General features: G+C 34.2%; 1 protein-coding gene across 4 annotated transcripts in view; it reads left to right on the top strand.

Moving 5' to 3' along the window:
- The window catches only part of PRR5 (proline rich 5), a 269,954-nt gene that overhangs the window by 158,448 nt on the left and 92,755 nt on the right, over nucleotides 1-18,751 (top strand). The window lies entirely within an intron of this gene.

The raw sequence follows: 18,751 nt of genomic DNA, 5'->3' as shown, positions 1-18,751 counted from the left end.
TATCATTTTATTACCACAATACATGGATTTACTATATTATTTTTTACCACAATACATGTATTTAATATATCATTTTATTACCATGATACATGGATTTAATATATAATTTTGTTACCACAATACAAGGATTTAGTATATCATTTTGTTATTATGATACATGGATTTAATATATAATTTTGTTATTACGATACATGGATTTAATATATTATTTTGTTATTACAATACATGGATTTAATATATCGTTTTGTTACCACTATACGTGGGTTTAATATACAATTTTTTTACTACGATACATGGTTTTAATACATCATTTTATTACCACCATACATGGATTTAATATATCATATTTTTTACCACAATACATGGATTTAATATATCATTTTATTACCATGATACATGGATTTAATATATTATTTTGTTACCACAATACAGGGATTTAATATAAAATGTTGTTACCACAATACATGTATTTTATATATAATTTTGTTACCACAATACACGGTTTTAATATATAATTTTGTTACCATGATACATGGTTTAAATATAAAAATTTTATTACCACAATACATTTTATTATTTTGATACATGGATTTAATATATCATTGTGTTACCACAATACATGGATTTAATATATAATTTTATTACCACGATACATGGTTTTAATATATCATTTTGTTATTGCGATACATGGATTTAATATATCCTTTTGTTATTGCGATACATGGATTTAATGTATCCTTTTCTTATTGAGATAAATGATTTTAATATATCATTTTGTTATTGCAATACATTTATTTAATATAATCTTTTGTTATTGCGATACATGGATTTAATATATCCTTTTGTTATCGTGATATATGGTTTTAATATATCCTTTTGTTATCGCAATACATGGATTTAATATATCTTTTTGTTATCGCGATACATGGATTTAATTTATTCTTTTGTTATTTTGATACATGGTTTTAATATATCATTTTGTTATTACGATACGTGGTTTTAATATATAATTTTTAGCACAATACATGGATTTAATATATCATTTTATTATCATGATACATGGATTTAATATATTATTTTGTTACCACAATACAGGGATTTAATATAAAATTTTGTTACCACAATACATGTATTTTATATATAATTTTGTTACCATGATACATGGTTTTAATATATCATTTTGTTACCATGGTACATGGTTTTAATATAACATTTGTATTACCACAATACAATTTATTATTTTGATACATGGATTTAATATATCATTGTGTTACCACAATACATGGATTTAATATATCATTTTATTACCACGATACATGGATTTAATATATCCTTTCGTTATTGCGATACATGGATTTAATATATCCTTTTATTTCGATACATGATTTTGATATATAATTTTGTTATTGTGATACATGGATTTAATATATCCTTTTGTTATTGTGATACATGGATTTAATATATATCCTTTTGTTATCACGATGCATGGATTTAATATATCCTTTTGTTATCATGATACATGGATTTAATATATCCTTTTGTTATATCAATATATCGTTTTAATATATCCTTTTGTTATCGCGATATATGGTTTTAAAATATCCTTTTGTTATCGAGATACATGGATTTAATATATCCTTTTGTTATCGCAATACATGGATTTAATATAGCCTTTCGTTATTGCGATACATGGATTTAATATATCCTTTTGTTATTTCGATACATAATTTTAATATATCATTTTGTTATTGTGATACATGGATTTAATATATACTTTTGTTATTGTGATACATGGATTTAATATATATGCTTTTGTTATCACGATGCATGGATTTAATATATCCTTTTGTTATCATGATACATGGATTTAATATATCCTTTTGTTATCGTGATATATTGTTTTAATATATCCTTTTGTTATCGCGATACATGGATTTAATATATCCTTTTGTTATCTCGATATATGGTCTTAATATATCTTTTGTTATCACGATACATGGATTTAATATATCCTTTTGTTATCGCGATACATGGATTTAATATATCCTTTTGTTATTTTGATACATGGTTTTAATATATCGTTTTGTTGTTACGATACGTGGTTTTAATATATCATTTTATTATTGTGATACATGGATTTAATATATCCTTTTGTTATTGCGATACATGGATTTAATACATCCTTTTGTTATTGCGATACATGGATTTAATATATCCTTTTGTTATCACGATACATGGTTTTAATATATCCTTTTGTTATTGCGATACATGGATTTAATCATTTTATTGCCATGATAGATGGAGTTAATATATAATTTTGTTACCACAATACAGGGATTTAATATAACATTTTGTTACCACAATACTTGTATTTTATATATAATTTTGTTACCACGATACAGTTTTAATATATCATTTTGTTACCATGATACATGGTTTTAATATAACATTTTTATTACCACAATAAATTTTATTATTTTGATACATGGATTTAATATATCTTTGTGTTACCACAATACATGGCTTTAATATATAATTTTAATACCACAATACATGGTTTTAATATATCATTTTGTTAATGCGATACATGAATTTAATATATCCTTTCGTTATTGCAATACATGGATTTAATATATCCTTTTGTTATTGCGATACATGATTTTAATATATCATTTTGTTATTGCGATACATGATTTTAATATATCATTTTGTTATTGCGATACATGGATTTAATATATCATTTTGTTATTGCGATACATGGATTTAATATATCCTTTTGTTATTGTGATACATGGATTTAATATATCCTTTTGTTATCACAATGCATGGATTTAATATATCCTTTTGTTATTGCGATACATGGATTTAATATATCCTTTTGTTATCACGATACATGAATTTAATATATCCTTTTGTTATCACGATACATGGATTTAATATATCCTTTTTGTTATCACAATACATGGATTTAATATATCCTTTTGTTATCACAATATATTGTTTTAATATATCCTTTTGTTATTGCGATACATGGATTTAATATATTGTTTTGTTATTGCGAGACATGGATTTAATTTATCGTTTTTGTTACTGTGATACATGGATTTAACATATCCTTTTGTTACTGCGATACATGGATTTAATATCGTTTTGTTATTGTGAGACATGGATTTAATATATCCTTTTGTTATTGCGATACATGGATTTAATATATCGTTTTGTTATTGCGAGACATGGATTTAATTTATCGTTTTTGTTATTGTGATACATGTATTTAAGATATCCTTTTGTTACTGCGATACATGGATTTAATATATCCTTTTGTTATTGCGACACATGGATTTAATATATAATTTTGTTATCGCGATACATGATTTTAAACGCTTTAAAGTGACGTTTAATTGATATGATGCTTTATTAATCACTTTAAGCCCCTTCAGTATAGATCTATGATAAAAAACAAACAAATAGTAAACCCATTAGAGGGACAAAACAGTAAAACAGTCTCTTTCATTGTTGTAATAAACAAAGCAGCAAGCAGTGGTTTATACTTAAAGGGATACTGAACCCACATTTTTTCTTTCATGATTCACACAGAGCATGCAATTTTAAGCAACTTTACTTCTATCAGCAATTGTTCTTAATTCGCTTACGAGCCAGCCTATCTATGGTTCAGCACCTAGGTAGGGTTTCCTGATTAATGGCTAAATGCAGACACCAATCAGCAAGCTCTATCCAGAGTGCTGAACTGAAAATGGGTCGGTTCGTAAGCTTGCATTCCTGCTTTTTCATATGAAGATACCAAGAGAAAGAATAAAAAATTATAATAGGAGTAAATTAGAAAGTTGTTTAAAAATGCTTCTCTATCTGAATCACGAAAGAAAAAAATTGGGTTCATTGTCCCTTTATTAGAACTCATTGCAATATCTATTATTAATCATTTTAAAAGGATTTTACCTTTCATTTCTTTTTTATTTCTTTTTTTTATTACATCCTGTCACAGCCCTATAGAGGTCTTTGTTCTCTACAGGAAGACAAAGTAGTGGTTTTCCTTTGAAATGTTGCTAGGAGACATCTGTTTTAGTTGTAGTCAGTTTATTGCCCATGCTCAGTAGAGGAGTTTTGCTGCAACCTTTATGTGACAGTAGAACTTAAAGGGAAATTAACCCCCCAACAAAATATTTCATGATTCAGATAGAGAATAAAATTTTTAAAAAGTTTCCAATTTACTTCTATTATCAAATGTATTTAATTCTCATGATATTCTTTGTTGAAGAAATACCTAGGTAGGTAGTGTGCACATGTCTGAAGCCCTACATGACAGGAAATGCCATCTAGTGCTGCTGCTAATGTATAACATTGTTGCAAAACTGTTGCTATATAGTGCTGCAGACACGTGCACACTCTTGAGCTTACATTTCTGCTTTTCAAATAAGGATAACAAGAAAACGAAGAAAATATGATAATAGAGGTAAATTAGAAAATTGTGAAAATTGTTCTATCAAAATCATGGAAAAAATGGGTTTTATGTCCCTTTAAGTTAGGTAATGCCTTCTCTCTTTCAACAAAAAAAACAAGTAGGTTGTTCACTTATTTATTTATTTTTATGTTTACTTTGATTTTAACATATTTGTTTTACTAAAGGAACACTGTTTAATATTCCTTTTAACCCTATACAACCAGTCATTGGACTTATAAAGCAAAAATTCTGTTTGTTGCCACAGGGGAGAAACAGACTGAGGTGTTGTGCACAAGCACAGAATCAGTGAAGGGGGCAAGAATCCCACTTACAATAATGAATTGGGTAATGCAGCCTTTGATTGGCTATATTGCCTGGAATATTTTTTTTTTCAATAACAAACAGCTAGATTACGAGTTTTAAGCACTATAGGGAAATTAACGACTGCCACAAAAGCGGCGTTATTTCACCTCCCTATAGCGCTGCTATGACAAGTTTGTAAAAAGCAGGCTTGTGTGGGTGATATGGTGGAGTTGAGCTCCATACTGCACCGAAATACAAGCGCTGCTTTGACATGCTCGTGCACAATTTCCCCATAGACATCAATGGGGAGAGCCAGCAATAAAGAAGCCTAACACCTGAGATCGCGGGAAACAAAAGCTCCGTAACAAAGCCCTATTGATGTCTATGGGGAAAGAAAAAGTTATGTTTAAACCTAACACCCTAACATAAAAACCATGTCTAAACACCCCTAATCTGCCGCCCCCGACATCACCACCACCTAAATACAGTTATTAACCCCTAATCTGCCGTCCTTAACATCGCCGCCACCTAAATAAAAATATTAACCCCTAATCTGCCGCCCTTAACATCGCTGCCACCTACATTAGAGTTATTAACCCCTTAAAGGGGAAAAAAATTCTATTGGCTGTTGCAATCAGCCAATAGGATTGAGCTATCATTCTATTGGATGATTGGAACAGCCAATAGAATGAGAGCTCAATCCTATTGGTTGATTGGATCAGCCAAAAGGATGAAAGCTCAATCCTATTGGCTGATTCCAACAGTCAATAGGATTTTTCCCCTTTAATTCCTATTGGCTGATAGAAATCTTTCAGCCAATTGGAATGTAAGGGACGCCATCTTGGTAAGAAGAGGATACTCCACGCCGGATGTCTAGAAGATGGACCCGCTCCGCGCCGAATGGATGAAGATAGAAGATACCGTCTGGATGAAGACTTCTTGCCGTCTGGATGAGGACTTCGCCGGCTGGATGAAGATGGAAGAGGCCGCACAGATGAAGACTTCTTGCTGCCTGGATGATGACTTCGCTGGCTGGATGAGGATGGATGTCCGGACTTCGATAACTGTAAGTGGATTGTCGGGGGTTAGTGTTAGGTTTTTTTAAGGTTTTTTTGGGTGGGTTTTTTTTTTAGCTTAGGGTTTGGGCAATGACCATCCAAATGCCCTTTTCAGGGTAATGGTTAGCTTAGGTTTATTTAGATAGGTTTTTATTTGGGGGGGGGGTTGGTTGGTTGAGTAAGTGGTGGGTTTTACTGTTGGGGGGTGTTTGTAATTTTTTTTACAGGTAAAAGAGCTGATTTCTTTGGGCCAATGCCCCACAAAAGGCCCTTTTAAGGGCCATTGGCAGTTTAGTTTAGGCTAGGGTTTTTTATTTTGGGAGGCTTTTTTTATTTTGGTAGAGCTATTAGATTAGAAGTAATTAATTTTAATTTTTGATAATTAGTTTTTTTATTTTTTGTAATTTAGTGTTTATTTTTTTGTAATTTAGAAAATTGTATTTTAATAATTTAATTTATTTTATTTTATTGTAATTTTAGTTTTTAGTGTAAGGCAGGTTAGGTTTTATTTTACAGGTAACTTTGTATTTATTTTAACTAGGTATCTAGTAAATAGTTAATAACTATTTACTAACTAGTACACCTAGTTAAAATAAATACAAACTTACCTGTGTAATAAAAATAAAACCTAAGATAGATACAATATAACTATTAGTTATATTGTAGCTAGCTTAGGTTTTATTTTACAGGAAAGTATGTATTTAGTTTTAAATAGGAATTATTTAGTTAATAATTGTAAGGTTTATTTAGATTTATTTTAATTATATTTAAGTTAGTGGGTGTTAGGCTTAGGGTTATGTTAGGGTTAGACTTAGGGTTAGGGGTTAATATATTTATGTAGAGTTAGTGATGTGAGATGTCAGAGGTTTAGGGGTTTATAATTTATTTTAGTATATTTCGTTGTGGGGGGCTTGCGGTTTAGGGGTTAATAGATTTATTATAGCGGCGGTGTGGGCGGACAGCAGATTAGGGGTTAATAATCTTTAAATAGTGTTTGCGATGTGGGAGGGCGGCGGTTTAGGGGTTAATAGGTTTATTATAGTGGCGACGATATTGGGGAGTGGCAGAATAGGGGTTAATAATTGTATTTAGTGGCGGCGATGTCGGGAGTGGCAGATTAGGGGGTTAATACATTTATTTTAGTGTTTGCGATGCGGGAGGGCCTCGGTTTAGGAGTTAATAGGTAGTTTATGGTTGTTAGTGTACTTTGTGACACTTTAGTTATGAGTTTTATGCTACTGCTTTGTAACGTAAAACTCATAACTACTGACTTTAGATGTCGGTGCAGATCTTGTCAGTATAGGGTGTACCGCTCACTTTTTGGCCTCCCAGGCAAACTCGTAATACAGGCGCTATGGGAGTCCCATTGAAAAGGACTTTTTAAAAAGTGCAGGACTGACGTTGCGTGACGGCCAAAAAGGTGTGCGGTACAGCCATACCTACAAGACTTGTAATAGCGGCGTTAGGGAAAAAGCAGCATTATGAAGCATAGCAATGCTTTTTCACTCATAACACAAAACTCATAATCTAGCTGATAGTTTGTCAAAACAGGGAGAAGGTTACAGGCAGCAAAACTAGATATGACTTTTTATAATGCAAAAGTATTTGGAAAGTTATTCTTTTCTGTGGCATCATGGTACTATACAAAAAGGTCTGGAGTGATACCTTAAACTTTATTTGTTGTATCTAAAAGAGGACATTTCAAAATGTATTTCAGTGTTTTGGGAAAGTTTAAAGGGACACTCAATTCAAAATAAACTTTCATGATTCAGATGGCAGTTTTAAGACTCTTTCCAATTTACTTCTAGTATCACATTTTGCATAATCTTTTTATATTCACACTTTCTGGGGAACAAGATCCTACTAAGCACGTGCACAAGCTCACAGGGTATACGCATACTAGTCTGTGATTGGCTGATGTCTGCCACATGATACAGGCGGCTACAAAATGGAAGAAAAAATAAATTTGTCAGAAAAAAAATGTACTGCTTATTTGAAATTCAGAGTAAGTGCTATGGCACTGTCTTTTTATAATAGTGGTCCTTGTCATATAAAGATAGGTGTCTGTCTCCACTAGCAAAGCAAATAACGTTGTCTTTATTAGGATCAGCAGGAAGTTCAAACCCAATATTTGCATCTTTTTTTTTCTTTTTATGCTTCTACAAAGGCTCAGCTTAAGAGCAGCAATACAATACTGGGAGCTAGCTGATCTTATGAGTCAATGACAAGAGGTATATGTGTGTAGCCACCAATCACAAGCTAGCTCCATGTAGTGCATAGCTGCTTTTTAGCCTATCTAGGTATGCATTTCAACAATGCTAATACTGGGCACTAAGAGCAATAAACAGACAATATGCACTATGTGAGTTACTAAAACCTTAAGACTATATAACTAACTGATATAGTCAATGTCCAGGCTAACTGGAGTCAAAGTTGGTATATAGTGGCAGCACTGTGAGTAAAAGGGCAGTACAGTTAAAATTATTTTTTTATTATTCAGATACAAAATGGGATTTTAAATAACTTTCCAATTTGCTTCAGTTATCAAAGTGTATTTGTTCTTTTGATATCCTTTGTTGAAGAGCATACACAGGCTCAGGAGCAACAGTGCACTTCTGGGAGCTAGCTGGGGATTTGTGGCTGCAAATATTCTTCTCTTGTCATTGGTTGACAAGATGTGTTTAGCAAGCTCCCAGTAGTGCATTAAATGTAATTGATTAAATCAACTTTCTAATTTACTCCTATTATAAATTTTTCTTCATTCTCGTGGTATCTTTGTTTGAAAAATCAGGAATGTAAGCTTAGGAGCCTGCCCATTTTTAGTTCAGCACCTGGGTAGTACTTGCTGATTGGTGGCTAAATGTAGCTAGCCAGACTGGAGGCAGCTGCCTACTTTACTTACAGTGGAGCACAAAATTGTACTTTTATGAGGGTGATATTTACGCTCCGCTCAGTAATACCAGTGCACCAAATGTGTGCTGGTATTACAAGTTAGGCGCAATGCGAATGCGACCTCGTGTTTGCATTGCATGGAAGCCTTGCACTCACGAGAGCACGCCAATGGGAGCCTCATTCTGATGCCGTGAGACTCAGCACAGCGCAGCAGGTAAGTTGCACAGTGATGGGCAGCAAATGTAAAATATATATGTGTATGAATATATATATATATTTATGTGTTTATATTTGTATATATACACATACTAAAACATAAATATATATGTATATAAGCATATACATATATATTAACAGTATAAACACTGTCCCCATAGACCGCAATGTAAAGGCACTTCTCAGTGCCGTTTTTTTTTTTTTTTTTTTTTAACACTCCACATCCCCTCACTTTAACCCCTAATAACTGCTTTGTGCAGTTTTTTTATTACAAAATAAAGCTGCTACTATTTTTTATGTAATAAAAGGAACTGTACACTTTATTTGGGGGGCAATTGGGGCACATCTTTTTAATGAACCAGAAGTCTGACCTCTGGTTAATTGCGCTAAGCACAAAGTGCTCCCGCAAGCTTGCGGGAACATTAAACAGCCACTTGTAATGGCTGGTTATTTAACATGTGCACGTAAACGGACAAGTTTGCACATTTATAGCACGCCAATTGTAATCTAGAACAATATATCTGGTCCTATATAGCATTTACAACCATGGACAGACTAGCACAACAAGGTATACAACTGTATATCTTTCTCTCAAATGTTATATTACTGAAGTCTCATCCGCTTTACTTTACAGTTATATTAACGTAATATCAATGCAAGGGCAGAGCAGTTTTCGGAATCCAGCCTTGAGTTATAGTTTTACATCTCAATAGGAAGTCGTAAATCCTGTGTCCTTGCTGAATATCACTCTCATGCTGTGATAGTAGAGAAGTTGTTTCTAAATCTGAACGTTAAAGAAGAAATTGAATGAAGAGGTCTAAAAGGGAAGGAAACAGAACATCCATCAGCGCGACGTCAACCTGCGCAGAGCAAAACCATAGCTATCTTCAGTTTATTTGAACATCAGTGTAGTGATTTGTTACATTTTATTATAAGAAATAAATACAAATTATTTGTATACGTATGTTTCTATTCCGTTGCTGGTCTATTCTTTCTTGTACTCATACATCTGGTAAACCAGTGATAAAAAGACATATGTGCGTAGCCACCAACTGTCAGCTAGCTCCCAGTAGTGTGCTGCTTCTCTGAAAGGGACTATGTACTGTAATATTTTCTCCCTTTTAATGTGTTGCCAATGACTACTGTTACCTACAGGAATGTAATAAATTGTTTACAAATAGTTACAATATCTTTCTTTCATTTATCAAATAGCTGTTTTTCCTGTTGAACCTTCCTTTTTATACTAACACTTTAAATTCTGCAATAATAGCTAGAGAAAAGCTATTAAATCAAGAGGCATCAGGAGAAATCAACCTCCCATCATAGTATAGAGAGACCAGCCCATGTTGAAAGATGTTCCTGCATCATACAATTAACTCTTATGTGCTGATTCCCTGAGTACACTGTCCCTTTAAGTCTACCAAGGTATGGGTTTTAACAGACAATGCCACGAAATCTAGGTAGGCTCATAGAAGCTCAGGAGCATGCACGTGTCTTTGGAACTCTGTGGTAGTCATTTGTAGCGGTATTATACAGTGTTGTAAAACCTAGATATACTCTTCAAGGGAGGATAAATAGTGAACAAAGAAAGTTTGATAATAAACGTTCATTGGAAAGTTGTTCGAAATTGCACGTTCTGTCTAAACAATGAAAAAGTAATTTTGACATTTCTGTCCCTTTAAATTTTAGATTGAACCATGAAAGTTTTATGTGGACTTGTCATGTCTCTTTAACTTTGTGTTTAACCTCTTGCAGAGGGTTATATATGTAACAGTGCAGTAATACAATCCGCTAGCACATTACAGCATTTTTGTTGCATGTTTATGTCCCTTTAAAATTCTTTAAAGGGGCAGTATACACCAATTTTCATTTAACTGCATGTAATACACTACTATAAAGAATAATATGCACAGATAGAGATCTAAAAATCCAGTGTAAAGCCTTTTAAAAAAAACTTACTTAGAAGCTCCCAATTTAACACTGTTGATAAGGTTAGCCTGGGACACCCACTGAAAAGGGCTAAGAGCAGACCCTCCCCCCTCCCCTGCATATGAAAAGACCCATTATACAAACAGAAGCAATCTGAAGCCTGTATACATCAGTATTTATCTAAAACTTTGGGGCTTGGTTAGGAGTCTGAAAATCAGCACAATGTTATGTAAAAATAAACAATACTATACATTTTTACAAAAACACACCCAGATGGGCTATATAAATGGATCATCTACAATACATTTATGCAAAGAAAAATCTAGCGTACAATGTCACTTTAAAGAATCCATTATTTCTCTGTAGATGTCGATCCCAAGAGATTTGATTTGTTCATCATTATATTTGCTGTATTTTATAATTAACTGATGAATACTCTCAATTTGTTGTTCAGTATCTTGTGAGAAAATTACAATTTAAGGTTTATGTGAAAGGAAATATTCTATAAAAACATCAGTTATCACCATATTTGTTTAGACACTGAAGAATTAATCATTTTGTTTTCTGGAATAATTACAGTCCCTTATTTTGTTGCCAGCTGTTCATGTCATGTAACTGCAGTTTACCCTCAGCATGTGGGTCTATCCTGTGCCATTAACTCCAGCATTTTGAGATAAGCTTTTCAATATTAAGTAAACAAAGAAGAATATAAATTCTTAAAGGAACATTCTAGTATAAAATAAAGCTCTATTTTATTATATAATGTTATTCTTAAATTATTATTTTTTTTTATTTTTTTTATCCCCTGCAAAGGGTTTGATGCATTGTGGTAGATTTACTAAATGTTGAGCGGACATGATCTGCTATAGCGAATCATGTCCACTCGACATCGCTAAATGCAGACAGCATATGCTGTCGGCATTTATCATTGCACAAGCATTTCTAGTTAAATGCTTGTGCAATGCCGCCCCCTGATCACTGGCGGCCAATTGGCCGCTAGCAGGGGCTCTCAATCATCAAGATTGTATCGAATTCGGATGATTTTAATCCGCCACCTAAAAGGTTGGGTCAGACAGGTTAAGGAGCAGCGGTTTTATGAGCATACGCTGCTTCATAAATGGCTCCCATTGTCAAAGTGGTGCCAATGGGCCTATTTGGATTTGGATACATTTTTCTAAACAAATGAGGAGACATACTTGAGTAAGATCTGATCTCTGGCCGTATCCTCATCATGAGTAGAATGGGGGTTTCCCAGAGTTAAAGGGACACTCAAGCATAGAATTGTTATTGTTTAAAAAGATAGATAATCCCTTTATTACTCATTCCCCAGTTTTGCATAACCAACACAGTTATATTAATATACTTTTTATCTCTGTGATTACCTTGTATCTAGGAACCTTCTTCCAGCCCCCTGATCACATGACTGTGACTGTTTATTATCTATTGTCTTAAATTTAGCATTGTGTTGTGCTAGATCTTAAATAACTCCCTGTGCCTGAACACAGTGTTATCTATATAGCCCACGTGTACTTTCTGTCTCTTTGTGTTGAAAAGAGATTTAAAAAGCATGTGATAAGAGGCAGCCCTCAAAGGCTTAGAAATTAGCATATGAGCCTACCTAGGTTTAGTTTAAACTAAGAATACCAAGAGAAAAAAGCAAATTTGATGATAAAAGTAAATTGGAAAGTTAATTAAAATTAAAAGTCCTATCTGAATAATTAAAGTTTAATTTATACTTGACTGTCCCTTTAAGTCTTGACTTGGATTAACCCTTTTGAAGATGTTAAATACAGATTATAAGAAGGGAATACGTTTAAAACTAAAATGAAAATGAATAAAAGAAAGCAATTTATTTTTACAATAAAATGTCCCTTTAAATCATCACAAATTGGTCTTTGCCAAATTATTTAAAATATAGTAATTTTAGAAATAAATAAATATTGATTAAAGCTATCAAGTTTATTTATTTTCTTATTTTTTATAATGTAATTTGATTAAAACACAGTTTTAAATATTAGAGCAGTTAAAAAGGCTTAAAGGGACACTAAACCCAAAATATATCTTTCATGATTCAGGTAGAGAATACAATTTTAAAAAACATTCCAATTTACTTCTATTATCTAATTTGCTTAAGTGTTTAGTTATTCTTTGTTGAAGAAATAACAATGCACATGGGTGAGCCAATCACGCGAGGCACCTATGTGCAGCCACCAATCAGCAGCTACTGAGCCTATCTAGATATGCTCTTCAGCAAAGAATATCAAGAGAATGAAACAAGTTAGATAATAGAAGTTAATTAGAAAGTTGTTTAAAATTGCATGCTATTTCTAAATCATGAAATTAAAAAATATGTGTTTCATGTCCCTTTAAAAACAAGAAAAATGTCTCTCTAAATTCATGGGCCCTCCAAATGAAAAAACATTGGTTGGACACCCTTGTCTAAAAAAAAAGTTTGATAGCTCAATCTCATGTGAGATATTTGCATAAGACAAGTATATAGATCAGCAAAAAAAACCCTGTATGTATTGTGTTCAAATGAAGCAAAATGAGTCCCCTAATATAAAGAGCACTGTCTTCCTTAGTCTCTCCCAGGACCACCACACAGTGTTCTTCCTTAAAGGCACAGATCTCAAGGGAAGGTACCACACCACCATCTATGTGGCATCCTAAATACTAATACAAACTAGGGAGCCCAATCACTGATGAGTGCAGAATGTATTCTCAAAATGTTAAAACACGATACAGCGTAAAAAACTCAATAGAAAATTCTCGACGCGTTTCAGAGAAGTAAATCGCCTTTCTCAAGAGCAAGATTCATACTGAGATTGTATTTGTTCTTGAGAAAGACAATTTCCTTTGGTCAAAAGCATTGAGCATTTTATTTTTTGCTTAATTTGTATTAGGTTTTGAGCTTTTTTCACTGATTACACTTTTGGGAATCGATTCTTCTACCATGTGAGATATTTCCTGCACTTATAGATGAGAAGGAGAGACACACGTGTAACACTTGGCTGGAAGTTATATATTCACTTTATACTCAGTACTTTGATATTTGACTCTTCCAAGCAGTAGTAAGATTCTCCCTGCATGCGCAGGATCTGCCTAATGGAAGCTCCCATGACATAATGGTAAACAGTAGATCAGAACTCATTTTCCGATTTAGGGCCAGATTACAAGTGGAGTGCTAATTAACGCAAACACTCAAGCGTTAATTTTACTCGAACCTTTTTGCACATGTTGAGTTGCGCTTGTATTATGAGTTGAAAGTAAACTGTTTTCTCTTGCCCGCTAACAAAAAAAAAAAAGGAATTAAAAAATGCCTGGGGCATGCATAAGGCTATCCTAAGGAAAAAGTAACATGTAATTTGTGTAGACTTGATGGGACATGCATAAGGCTATCCTAAGTAAACAGTAACATGTAATTTGTGTAGACTTGATGGGACATGCATAAGGCTATCCTAAGTAAACAGTAACATGTAATTTGTGTAGACTTGATGTGACATGCATAAGGCTATCCTAAGGAAAAAGTAACATGTAATATGTGTAGACTTGATGTGACATGCATAAGGCTATCCTCAGAAAACAGTAACATGTAATATGGGTAGACTTGATGTGACATGCATAAGGCTATCCTAAGTAAACAGTAACGTATAATATGGTTAGACTTGATGTGACATGCATAAGGCTATCCTAAGTAAACAGTAACATGTAATATGGGTAGACTTGATGGGATATGCATAAGACTATCCTAAGGAAAGAGTAACATGTAATATGGGTAGACTTGATGTGACATGCATAAGGCTATCCTAAGTAAACCGTAACATGTAATATGGGTAGATTTGATGGGACATCCATAAGGCTATCGTAAGGAAACAGTAACATGTAATATGGGTAGACTTGATGGGACATACATAAGGCTATCCTAAGAAACACAGTAACATTTAATATGGGTAGACTTGAAGGGACATGCATAAGGCTATCCTAAGGAAACAGTAACATGTAATATGTGTAGACTTGATGGGCCTTTTTGGTTCTTATCTACCATCAAATTCTATGTTTCTATGTTTAACTTGACAAACACAAAAAGTCAAACTTACAGTATCGAGTGCACTTTCAGGTATTCCCCCATAGAAGTCAATGGAGAAAAAAAAATGGAAAACAGAATATGTTCCATTTATTCATAAATAAATATTTCTACATATATCTGATGGTATTAACCACTAACCTCAGTCAGCTCAAGGCCAGGCAGTAGTCACTAATATCAAGGCCTTCTGGAGTTAAACATACTACTCAGTGTCAGAAAGCTGTGTCTCAATTGCCCCATACCTCAAAAAAAAAAACATCCAAGAATAGATGAGAAGAAAACATTTTACCATTCCGAAGTGGCCTTCTGTGAGTCTAGATTTGAATCCCGTCAAACATCTGGCTGAAACTCGAAGTTGGTGGCAGGGCCCTCTATCCGTCTGATCCCTATATATGTATCCTTGTATTCCGCCTATGTTTATAGGGCTGCAGAATCTGTTGGCTCTCTACAAATAACCAATAATAATAATAAAAATTACCCAGCAAACCAGAGAGAACAAGATCAGTTTGCTCAATAAGAGTGGGCCAAATCCCAGTCAAAAAGAGTAGAAATTGTATTCAGAGAGCAATCCTGGACAGTCGCACACTCCAAGAGATCCGGCTGAATCTCTTATAATCCACTTATAATAAGAGAATCTCCACAGCACTAACTATCCTTATTGATCACTATTGGGACTCTGCTCATGGTTATATTGCACAAAGCTACATCTATGCTGTATTATTGAAACCGGAGCCCAGGATTTGACAGTGAAGACCTGGAGAAGCGGCTCACAACAGGTGGCTTTTCCACCCGTCGTTACTCCAAGGTTTTTGCCAAAGCCACCAGCATTGATAACATTTATACTGATCACTCTCAAGAAGGGACATAAGAACATAACAGAAATCTATACTATAGAAAAGAAATACCACCAAAAATGTTCATTATCCAGCAACTAAAATGGCTGCCGCATGGAAGACAATCCCACAGGACAATCTAAACAACCACATGGCCAGATTCTAAAAATTATGCAAGGAACTAATGGCCAGTGCACCATTGGATTACCTACTGAGACGATTAACAGACATAAGCTCAACATCCACAATCGCTATGGGGCCACCGGAAACAAGCCTCTCTGATAAAGATAACCAACAGGGGATTTCCCGGCACCTAGAAGCTGCCTTTGCGACAACACACAAACCGCTTAATGAAGAACCGGAGACAACGACTAACTATACCATTGCGGTACAGAATTATACAAAGGCGACAACACATGCTAAGAGACTGTCTAGCAGCCAAGGAGGCTCATCACAGATGAGAGGATACACACTGGCAAGCGGGGCTGACTGGGAGTATGTGGGGGGCTCCCAGAACGCTTTGACAGATAAGCAACTGCATCTCTCTCTTTCTCTCAACATCGCTACACCGAACAATGAGAGCAGCGAGGTTACTCACCAATATGAGGCTGTTCACATGAAGCATGGGCATGCAGGATCCTCTGATCTCCGTGAAGCACTACAAACATTGGATCGACTCTGAAACACCGTAATACCTCTTTCCAAGGGACCTTATACACTGCCTATAAGACTCTCCGTTTACCACAAATACCTGGTGGTTAGCAGCATTTTTATAAGATAACGATGTTAATGTCCTTATAATATTAATTCAGAGGGAGAAACATTTATTTCTCTCTCATAATATATTATTTTCTACGTAATAGAGTACATAAATCTTAGCCAATTTATTTAATTATGTACTAAGTATCTTTTTTATGTAATATGTTTGCAAACTGTTTTGCCTAACTACAGGATATCTTCTTAAACTATATCTTTATAGTGCAGGTTCCTATATTGTTTAACCAAAGTACTGCAGGACTCACATTGCTTTACTTCTGAGTTTTATGTATATATGTCAACTGCACACAGGGTGTTCAACTTGACCTTCTGCCATCACCATAAAAATAAGTATCGCAAAGAGGGGATTGTGGGGGGGCCCCTAAATCATTTGGTCAAATATAGATGGTGTGACGGAGGACACTGATACATAATGTGTGTAACACCACACAGATGTTTCTCTGGCGGCCGAGGCCGCGTGGGAGATAATAATTAGGTTGGCTGGTTCTTTCAGATGGTAGTTTACCTTGTAAAGCATGCCTTACTCACAGCAAGAAGAAGTCTTTATTTACATTTTTCACATGTATATAATCTCTAAACGGTACCTTGAGTATTGAGTTTTAAAGTTTGCAGAGAATAGTTTCTCAAACCCTTGTTTTTACTAATTACTACTTATATTCTAAGGCCTAGATTTGGAGTTCGGCGGTAAAAGGGCTGTTAACGCTCCGCGGGCTTTTTTCTGGCCGCACCATAAAATTAACTCTGGTATCGAGAGTTCAAACAAATGCTGCGTTAGGCTCCAAAAAAGGAGCGTAGAGCATTTTTACCGCAAATGCAACTCTCGATACCAGAGTTGCTTACGGACGCGGCCGGCCTCAAAAACGTGCTCGTGCACGATTCCCCCATAGGAAACAATGGGGCTGTTTGAGCTGAAAAAAAACCTAACACCTGCAAAAAAGCAGCGTTCAGCTCCTAACGCAGCCCCATTGTTTCCTATGGGGAAACACTTCCTACGTCTGCACCTAACACTCTAACATGTACCCCGAGTCTAAACACCCCTAACCTTACACTTATTAACCCCTAATCTGCCGCCCCCGCTATCGCTGACCCCTGCATATTTTTTTAAACCCCTAATCTGCCGCTCCGTAAACCGCCGCCACCTACGTTATCCCTATGTACCCCTAATCTGCTACCCCTAACACCGCCGACCCCTATATTATATTTATTAACCCCTAACCTGCCCCCCACAACGTCGCCGACACCTGCCTACACTTATTAACCCCTAATCTGCCGAGCGGACCTGAGCGCTACTATAATAAAGTTATTAACCCCTAATCCGCCTCACTAACCCTATCATAAATAGTATTAACCCCTAATCTGCCCTCCCTAACATCGCCGACACCTAACTTCAATTATTAACCCCTAATCTGCCGATCGGAGCTCACCGCTATTCTAATAAATGTATTAACCCCTAAAGCTAAGTCTAACCCTAACACTAACACCCCCCTAAGTTAAATATAATTTAAATCTAACGAAATAAATTAACTCTTATTAAATAAATTATTCCTATTTAAAGCTAAATACTTACCTGTAAAATAAATCCTAATATAGCTACAATATAAATTATAATTATATTATAGCTATTTTAGGATTAATATTTATTTTACAGGCAACTTTGTAATTATTTTAACCAGGTACAATAGCTATTAAATAGTTAAGAACTATTTAATAGTTACCTAGTTAAAATAATAACAAATTTACCTGTAAAATAAATCCTAACCTAAGTTATAATTAAACCTAACACTACCCTATCAATAAAATAATTAAATAAACTACCTACAATTACCTACAATTAACCTAACACTACACTATCAATAAATTAATTAAACACAATTCCTACAAATAAATACAATTAAATAAACTAGCTAAAGTACAAAAAATAAAAAAGAACTAAGTTACAGAAAATAAAAAAATATTTACAAACATAAGAAAAATATTACAACAATTTTAAACTAATTACACCTACTCTAAGCCCCCTAATAAAATAACAAAGCCCCCCAAAATAAAAAATTCCCTACCCTATTCTAAATTAAAAAAGTTACAAGCTCTTTTACCTTACCAGCCCTGAACAGGGCCCTTTGCGGGGCATGCCCCAAGAATTTCAGCTCTTTTGCCTGTAAAAAAAAACATACAATACCCCCCCCCCAACATTACAACCCAC

This window comes from Bombina bombina, chromosome 6 (assembly GCF_027579735.1).
Source record: "Bombina bombina isolate aBomBom1 chromosome 6, aBomBom1.pri, whole genome shotgun sequence".
Lineage (NCBI taxonomy): Eukaryota > Metazoa > Chordata > Amphibia > Anura > Bombinatoridae > Bombina > Bombina bombina.
The sequence above is the reverse complement of the archived record's forward strand: the minus strand, read 5'-3'. Positions and strand labels throughout refer to the sequence as shown.